General features: G+C 44.9%; 1 long non-coding RNA gene across 1 annotated transcript; it reads left to right on the top strand.

Moving 5' to 3' along the window:
• The first annotated feature begins 5336 nt into the window (after positions 1 to 5336).
• On the top strand, positions 5337 to 7345 carry LOC148714680 (uncharacterized). The gene is made up of 3 exons (XR_015975321.2): positions 5337 to 5456; positions 5822 to 5983; positions 6083 to 7345. It is a non-coding gene; the product is annotated as an uncharacterized LOC148714680 (long non-coding RNA).
• Positions 7346 to 9388: the final 2043 nt, after the last annotated feature.

Here is a 9388-nt window from a genome sequence, read left to right as displayed (position 1 = left end):
CAAACTTATGCCTTAAGAATTGTTTTACTTCATCAATTATCTGAAGATCTGTCCCAAAGATCAGTATATCATCTACATAGAGGCATAAAATCACAAATTTGTGTCCAACTCTCTAATGATATACACATTCGTCTGTGCTATTGATTTCAAATCCAAATGTCATTATGGTTTCATCAAATTTCAAGTGCCATTGCTTGGGTGCTTGTTTAAGACCATAAAGAGATCTGACTAGTCTACAAACTTTATTTTCTTGGCTTGGGGTTTTAAATCCCTCTGGCTGATCCATATAAATTTCTTCATTTAAGTCTCCATTTAGAAAAGCTGTCTTAACATCCATCTGATGAATCACTAATTTATGAATGGAGGCTAATGCTATAAGGACCCTAATAGTAGTAATCCTAGCTACAGGTGCATAAACATCAAAGAAATCTACACCAAGTCTCTGAGTAAAACCCTTGGCAACTAATCTAGCCTTAAATTTATCTACAGAGCCATCAGGCCTAAGTTTCTTCTTAAAGATCCATTTGCATCCTATTGTTTTACAACCAGGAGGAAGATCAGTCAATTCCCAAGTATGGTTTTGGATAATTGATTGCATCTCATTGTCCACAGCTTCTCTCCAAAAAGGTGAATCCAAAGATTTCATTGCGTCCTCAAAGGTAGTTGGAGAGTCTTCTATTAGGAAGGTATAAAAATCATCTCCAAATGTTTTCTCTACCCTGGATCTTTTACTCCTCCTAGGTTCTGCTTCTACTTCTATTTCTCTTGTCCTTATTCTACTAGAGCTACTAGCTATACCGCTATCTACTCTAGTCTTAAGTGGAAAGGTGTCTTCAAAATATGTTGCATCTCTGGCTTCTATGATAGTGTTGTTACTAATATCATTTACTTCTGAACTTATCACCAGAAATCTATTGGCATTACTATTGGCTGCATAACCTATGAATATGGCATCCACTGTTTTAGGGCCTATTTTTTTTCTCTTAAAATCAGGTATTTTTACTTTTGCCAAGCACCCCCACACTTTTAAATAGCTAAGATTAGGTTTTCTATGTTTCCAAACTTCATATGGGGTTAGATCATTATTTTTAGAGGAAATCCTATTAAGGATATAACAGGCTGAAACAAGAGCTTCCCCCCACAAATTTTCTGGCACTCCTGAGCTTATAAGCATGGAGTTCACCATATCCATTAAAGTCCTATTCTTCCTTTCTGCTACTCCATTTGATTGGGGAGAATAGGGTGCAGTCACTTCATGAATGATTCCATGATCTTCACAAAATTGAGTTATATCATTGGATGTATATTCACCTCCTCGATCTGATCTAAGAATTTTAATTTTCTTTTCTTGTTGGTTCTCAGCTTCGATCTTAAATATTTTAAATTTGCTGAGCACCTCATCCTTGGTTTTAATTAGATAGATATAACAGAATTTGGATAGATCATCTATGAAGGTCACAAAATATTTGTTACCTCCTCTAGAAGTTCTACCAGAGTCACAAACATTACTATGGATCAACTCTAATAGATCTGAATCCCTATTAACGGATTTAAAAGGCTTTCTAGGGATTTTAGCTTCTACACAAATTTGACATTTCTCATGGTTCTTAAGATCACTTTTTGGTATTAGATTTAGGTTCATAAGTTGCTTAATTGAATTATAATTTACATGACCTAATCTACCATGCCAAATAGAAGGAGGCTCTATATTCATAATCAAAGGATTTTCATTTATTGAAGGAGCTATTACATTCAATTTGAACAATCCTTCACTAAGGAATCCTTTTCCAATAAACATAACACCATGAGAAATTACAACCTTATTGGACTCAAAAACAAGACGAAAGCCTTGCTGGACAAGCAAAGAACCACTAATGAGGTTTCTCCTAACAACTGGAACATGTTGGACGCCGTGCAGTGACAGGACTTTTCCAGAGGTAAGCTTTAAGTCCACACGTCCTACTCCTAACACACGTGCCTCCGAGCTGTTTGCCATGATCACAGCTCCTCCACTTGAGATCTGGTAAGAAGAAAACCAGGAACGATCCGAACAAATATGAATACCAGCTCCGGTATCAATCCACCAATCTAGTGATTGTAAAGTCATGTTAACTTCAGGAGTGAAGGAAACAGACCTGAAAGCTGTCTCAGAAGAGCCAGCGCCGGAAGTCACCATGTTGACTTGAGCACTGGATGTGTGTGGACCCTTCTTCTTAGATTGAAGAGGTGCAGTCTTCTTATAGAAGCACTGTGGAGACAAATGGTTGGTCCGACCACACACATAACAGAAACGAGCACCACCTTCCTCTTTCTTCTTCTTCTGCTCCTGGGATTGAATAGGCTTCCCATTGTAGTGATGGTTAGGGTTTCTAGGGTTGTAGGGTTTCTTCTTGAAATTCTTACGGAAGGGTCGGTTCTGATTTTTCTTAGGAGGAGCTTCTACATTATATGCATTATTTTTGGGTCCAGTAGAGTTATTATTTCTGAGCCTATGCTGCTCTTCAATCCTAATGGAGTTTAAGACTTGGGTTAGGGTGAGAACTCCTTGGGTATGGCTCAGGGTCTTGGCAAAATCAGACCAGGAAGTAGATAGTTTATCTATCAGACAGGCTACCTGGAATGATTCATCCAAATTGGTTCCATTAGCCCTAAGCTGGTGGATCAGGGTTTCAAATTCATGAATTTGGTCATTCATAGGCTTTGAGTCCACCATCCTAAACTTATTGAAATCGGAGGCCTTGAACCTCTTTACCCCAGCATCATCAAGACCATATTTGCTATCTAGGGTGTCCCAGAGTTCTTTGGCACTCTTGGCTGTGTAATAGATATCATACAGCCTCTCAGAAAGAGCACCTAGGATTCTATGGATACAATGATAATCTATCTCATCAGGTGTCCTAGAGGGTGTGCTAGTGGAGGCAGAATGTTCAGTGTTGGAAGAGGTAGTTGGGTTGGACCCGTTATCAACTTCGGTCGTACTTTCACCTATGGCTGAGATTAACCCTAATGTGGTGAGCCAGAACCGCATTTGGTTCTGCCACCTCCGAAAGTTATGGCCATCAAATTTTTTAGGTTTGGCACTAAGATGGTCACTAGTGTTTGAGGCCATAGGATCAGGGTTACAGAATAGTGACAGAAATCTGATTGAAGGCAAAAAATCTATGTCAAAAGATTGCACTAATATTTATATTGAACTTTGGATGTCTAATTGATATATCCAAAAAACTAATAGCCAGATCAGCTCCAGATCGGTGGTGGAGCACTAGGCTCACTTAAGTACCAGCCTTTCTTAGGCACGTATGCCTTTTTGACAAGCTTTTCTTAGACACTATTAGTTAGTGGATATAATCACTAGAAATCACACAAATTCAATATTTAAAATAACCTAAATGCAAATTTAAACGAATTAACTAATTTTTGAATTTTTCGTTTGACCTTTCCGAATTAGTAACAATTGATTACTAAATTTAATTCTAGCAAACAATTATTGTAATTAAAATCTAATTTATCAATTCAATGAATTATATATATTAGAGTTGATTTATTTGCTTATTAGAATAATTGATTAGTAATCTTTTGGTAGCAAATCAATTATTGTAATTAAGATGTCAATTCAATGAATTAAAAGATTTATTTCTTTATTAGAATAATTGATTGAGATCTAATAAGTCAATTTAATGAATTATAAGATTTATTCTTTTATTAGAATAATTGATTGAGATCTAATAAGTCAATTCAATAGATTAATTATTATGTATCAACCAATTTCCGAATTTCCCGTTTGAATGGGATCTGGAAATTACTCCTTGAGGAGTCCAAATGGAGGTATAATAAACCTCTTGGAGGTTAACCAAATTATTAACTCTTTAGAATAATTTATTATTGATGATGTGCTAGCAAAAACAGTTATTGCAATTAAAATCTAATATGCCACAATTGTAATAAAGAATTTAATTAATTATATATTACTAACAAAAAACAAATACTTCTTTGGATTGTTAGCAATATATCTCCTAACTAAATAAATAAATCTATAAATTCAATTAATAAAAAAAATCTTAAAGGAAATAATATACATGCATATCATTCGGCATCCAGATAATTCTATTTTAATACAAAATAAATCTATTCTAGCACAAAATAAATCTATGCATTTAATAAGTTTATATCATAGAATTTCAAATCCTACCAATCTACTAATATTAAATTAAAAATAAAGGTAGAAGAAAGTAGCCTGATTGAAAGCAGGTCGAAGCGCGTAGACACTGTCCCAAAGAAGTATTTGCCCCCACGTACGGATCATCCGACAATCCTTCTCGGAGATACGACGACCCTACAACCTCTTCTTCGGCACGTCTCGGAAGAAGTCAAAACGAACCCGATCGGACTTGCAGATCCAGCAAAGAGCAGTATGAACAGAATAAAATAAAACTGAATAAAAATGTAAAAATGAAAATCGGAAGTGGCTAAGGGGAAGAAGAATTTCTCCAGAGTTTATCCACTATTTTTCTATAATTTTTTCGTGTCCTTACAGAGATGAAATGGAGGGGTTTATATAGGGATTTAATCGGGGTTCTTCTCGCGAACGTGGGCAACGTGCGCCAACGGGCGCATGCGTCCCATTTAATGCAAACGAAAATGCCAACGGGCGTTTTCGTTTTCAAACGAGCACGCGGCCGCGGCCGTTTCCAAAATCAAATGCGTAACGCCTGCTGGGCGTTACCTTTTTTTTTTTTTCTCCTCTCAAACGCGCACGCGGCCAAATTTCGGGCCGCGTGCGCATTTAAATTTTTCCTAACACACGTCTCAAACATTGTAGAGACGATCTCAACCTTAGATCAAGGCAGATGAGGCGTTTGAGAGAACTTCCAGACACAATTGTTGCAAGCTGAGCTGCACAGGATCCGCTCCACGTCAAGTGTTGCTGCTAATCGTGACACTCCTTATCGTGTCCCACCTTTACCGCATTCTTTTGCTCCCACTCCGACTTCGAGCGTTATAAGGGGCCGATCTTTCTTTTTTTTAGTCCTTCCACAGAGAAAGTAAGGCCCTTCGATCGCTTTTTAAGAGAATTCGGAATGAGGAGAGTTAGAAAAATGCCTTACGCCAAATCCAAGTCTCAGCAACTAATTTACTAATCTATGGCGTAGAAGGACAGCTGCCGGTTACTAAATCCCGCTTCGGTGAACGGGTCGTGTAGCCCGTATCGCGGGTCACAATCTGGCCTTATCGGTCTCATGTGCTCTCATCATCGGCAATAAGGCAAGCAGTTCCTCGATGGCCTCCTGCCCCTATAAATATGGCCTCTCGGCGTCTCGGTCTGATCTTTTTCCGTTCTTTCCTCCTTTGTTTCTTTCTTTATCGTTTCTTCCGAGCGGCGAGTGGGAGAACAGAACAGAGGTTGTCTCGCTGTTGGTCTTCTCTTGGCCGATCTCTCTCTGTCCTTTGGCTCTGAGGTGAGCTCCTTTTCTTTGGTTTCTTTTTGGAATTCTTTAAGAATCTGTCATATAGCCTCAGGTATTACTTTTCCGCTTTTTTCTCCCCCATCTACTTGTGCTGCATCTTCGATTCATCGTCTCCTATCTTCGGAAATCCTAGATTTTTTTTTTTAACGCTGGGTAGAGATTCCTGTCGTCGGCGGATCTTTGTGGAGGAGGAAAGAAGAGGTTATTTAGTGATTTACTACTGGTTTTTTGATTCTTTCTGACTTTTGTCTCGATTTGGAAAGTTAATTCTGGATTTTTCTGGGAATCTTGATGCTTTTGCTTTTGTTTTTTCAAGAATGATTTGATCCTTCTTTCCTTTTCTTTTGATCATTTAGGGTTTAAATGTGACGACTTGTGACAACGGTGTGGATATTTGTGAGAAAGACGTGGCATTACAATGTCTTCCCTTGGCAGAGAGTAGGTTTTCTTGATCTTGCAATTGCTTGATGAGGAGTTCAAAGAGACCGTCCAAGAGTACGCGTTCTTTTGGGAAAAAGGTTCAAACCTTCATTAGTGATTTGTTTTTCTAACCGCTGTTGAGTAAAGGTTCTGTTTATTAATTTTTACCTGCCTTCTTCTTCTTATTTTCGTGATAGGCTTGAGAAGGAATCTGGTTTCTATTCCAATATGAAATTCTTTGAAGATGAAGTGTGTTGCTGGAAATTGGACCCGGGGGCTGCCGCGAACCGAGAGGGGAGGAGTTCCGCTGCCGGGACAGTAGGTGGCGGTGCGTCGACTGGTGGCGTCCTCCTGAAGAATCCTGCAAGAAAGCCGGTGGCCGGGCTTTCCGGCACCGGCCCTCCGAAGCTTAAGTCAGAGGGGGCTAATATGTGGGGAGTGAAGGAGGAGAATGTTTTGCTTTTTTGTGTCTCTGTCCCCCTCTCTTTCCCCCCAGGCTCCCTTTTATAGAAAGGTATTACGTTACCTGGGAGGTGACAGGGAAATTTGTCTTCTTTTGTGATAATTGGGCACGATCACGCTCATTAATGGCGTTGTGGAGAATAAGGCCGGATCAGGCCGGAGTCAGGGAGTTGTCACGGTTGATCGGACCCGTTGGGGTGGTTGAACCGCCGGCCGTGGTGGGCCTGGGGTTCGTAGATGGCAAGTGCATTGATTGCTGAGTGAACCGGTGGTCAGGGAGAGCCATACGCTTTGATGGTTCAGTGATCCGGAGATCATCTTGAGCCGTGTTCATTTAATGACCGAGTGCATCGGAGGCCTGAGGGGGTCTCATGCATTAATGATAGGGTGTGCCGAATGCCTGCGGAGATCACGTGCCTTGATGACTTAGGGATGGTGGCAGATTGCAGTGGAGTCATGTATTTAGTTGTCAGATCCTTTAGAGGATTAGGTGGAGATTGGATATTTGGCTAAGGCACGGGCCCGGCACGGGTGCCGAGCCGAGCCGGTTGCTTAGCGGAGTGTCCTGTGGCGGGGTTGCTTCTCTTGGTCGGCGCTCCTTGGTCGAGCGCCTCTCTGGTCGGCGCTTTCTAGTCGAGCGCCCCTCTGGTCGGCGCTCTTTGGTCGAGCGCCTCTCTGGTCGGCGCTTTCTAGTCGAGCGCCCCTCTGGTCGGCGCTCTTTGGTCGAGTGCTCCTCTAGTCGGCGCTCTTTGGTCGAGCACCTCCGAGGAGGCATGACTTGGGTTTTTCCCCCAACACTACCCCCCGACTTCCGAGTTCCAGCTGGTTACCAGCTTGAGCGTGGGAAGTAGTTTTAGTTGGGTCATCATGAGTTGTGGGAATTTTAAATTATCGCGCGTTTCGAATTATCAGGCGCTTCGAGGTGCCTCTAATGGGCGGCGTCTCTTCTTTCCCGAAAATGCCTCATTATTGGGATGCCTTCTCCGAAGCGTCCTCGCGTCGTGGGCTCATGATGGGGCCGCACGATCCGACGGGGCGCTTCTGTGTTCGAAGCGTCAGCCCGAATTAAATGTGGCGCTCCGTCTTTTAGGCCGACACGCGTCGTAATCCGAACGGGGTGCAGCGTTTTTCTCGCTGATCTGGGCCGTTGGAGGGATCTATATAAACCCTCACCTGGCCTCCTGTTCCTTTCTTATTGTCTCCTTCCTCCAGCTTTTCTCAGTCCGAAGTTTTCTTTCTCCGGCATCCTTTACAGGTCCCTTTTCCTCTCAAACTTTTTCTCTTCCTTCCTCCTAATGGGTCCTGGTCCGAATGAAGTCGAGTCCACCATGGGTGTACTGGATGTCGAAATGACCGAGGAATGGTTTTTTTCTCTACAAGGGTTCCGTTTGGAGCCCGCCAGGCGGGGGGATCGGGTAACCAATCCTCCGGTAGGCCGGATTGGAGTGTACTTGGAGGCACTCTGGGCCGGCCTACGATTTCCTCTTCACGGTTTCGTGAACGAGTTGCTGACGGAATACCAGTTGGTTCCGACGCAGCTCGCTCCGAATGCCTGGAGGACAGTGGTCGGTTTCCTGTCGCTGTGTTTAGCGTACGGGATTCCGACTTCTGTCAACGTTTTTCGGCGACTTTTTGTGTTGAAGTCGAATCCGGAAGACGGAGAGTGGCTCTACATTGCCCTTCGGGCGGGCCGGCCACTCTTCCAGGGCGCTCCTTCGTCCATTCATGACTGGAAGAAGAAGTTCTTCTTTCTAGGTTCTGAACGGATATGGGGGTTTGACCCTAGGTGGGGGCCGACCCAACTCAGGTCCGTCAACAAAGTCCCCAAGCTTTCTCCGTGCGAGCAGGGGATCATTGACACCATCCGCAGCCTCGGGGACGGTATTTTACTGAGCGGCCTCATAAGTGAGGACGCTCTAGTGAACGTTGGCCTGAGCTCGGCGCGTCCTCAGGGTAAGGGTAACAGTAGGGTGTCTTTCATTTTGTTACAGTTCTGAATTCTAATCCCGCTCGTCCTTGCAGATATCGCAAAGATGGTGACCAAGAGCGAGGTTTTATACGCCCGGTTCCAAAAGAGGGCGGCCGAGCTCTCGGAAGAGCCGACCGAGCCGAGAAAGAAGGCGAAGGTCTCGGCGACCGCAGCGGCCGAGGCGGGCGCTCCTCGCCCCGCGCACTCCGAAGCTGGTCGGGGGGAGGGCGCGGGTTATAGGGGCGTGGGCTCTAGTGGAGCTACGGTGGCGCTTCCGTGCCCAGCGCCAATTTCACAGATTCCTGGTCGGCAGGAAGCCCCAATCGCCGACCAGGGGGGAAGTTCAGCGAGTTTGGCGCTCGCGCGCCCTGCTCCAGTTTTGCGGCAGTCAGATCGGCCGCCTGTCCGACCCCAGCCCTCCAGTTCCGAGCCGGGGAGCAGCCAAGGAGCTGTGGGGCCGGCTCTGCCTGGGCCAGCCGAGGTCGGCCTTCCGGGCTCGTTGGGCTCACGGGAGCGGGTGCCTTACGCTCCCGTCTGGTCGGTCTTCGAGGGCGATTCGGCCCTTGATAATCCCCAAGTAGCGCGCGAAGTATTCCGGGTCGCGCTGCTCCCGGCCGACCAGGCCAAAATTCGGTCCATAAACTACGGCGCCTTCATGGACTCCACTCTTTGCTCTATCGTCCGGGTAAGTTAGTCTTCCTATTTGTACAGTTATGCAAGTTTTATTTTTAGTTTCTCACATTTCTCACGTCTCTTTTTTACAGCATCTGCACGAGACGGAGACGCTGATGCACATCGTGCAAGACTACCGGGAGCGAGCCCGGAGGCTTCAGCGGGGGCACGAGGAGGCCGAGGCAAGGTGCCTGGCGTCCGAGGCCGAGCGCCAGGCGCTCCAAGCAAGGGTGGGAGCGGCCGAGGACGAGGTTCGAGCTCTGACCGCCGAGCTCGAAGAGGAGAAGGGCGCGCACACGTTGGCGAGATCTGAAGTGCGCGCTGTGGAGGCTCGTTTGGCCGAGGCCGAGCTGGCGCTGGCCACCCGCGAGCAAGAGGTGGGGAACGCCCGCCTCAAAAC

The sequence above is a fragment of the Phoenix dactylifera genome, chromosome 2 (assembly GCF_051530095.1).
Source record: "Phoenix dactylifera cultivar Ajwa chromosome 2, Ajwa_hap1_PhDact_Kaust_v1.1, whole genome shotgun sequence".
Taxonomy (NCBI): domain Eukaryota; kingdom Viridiplantae; phylum Streptophyta; class Magnoliopsida; order Arecales; family Arecaceae; genus Phoenix; species Phoenix dactylifera.
Note: the sequence above shows the minus strand (reverse complement) of the source record. Positions and strands in the feature narration are given on the sequence as shown.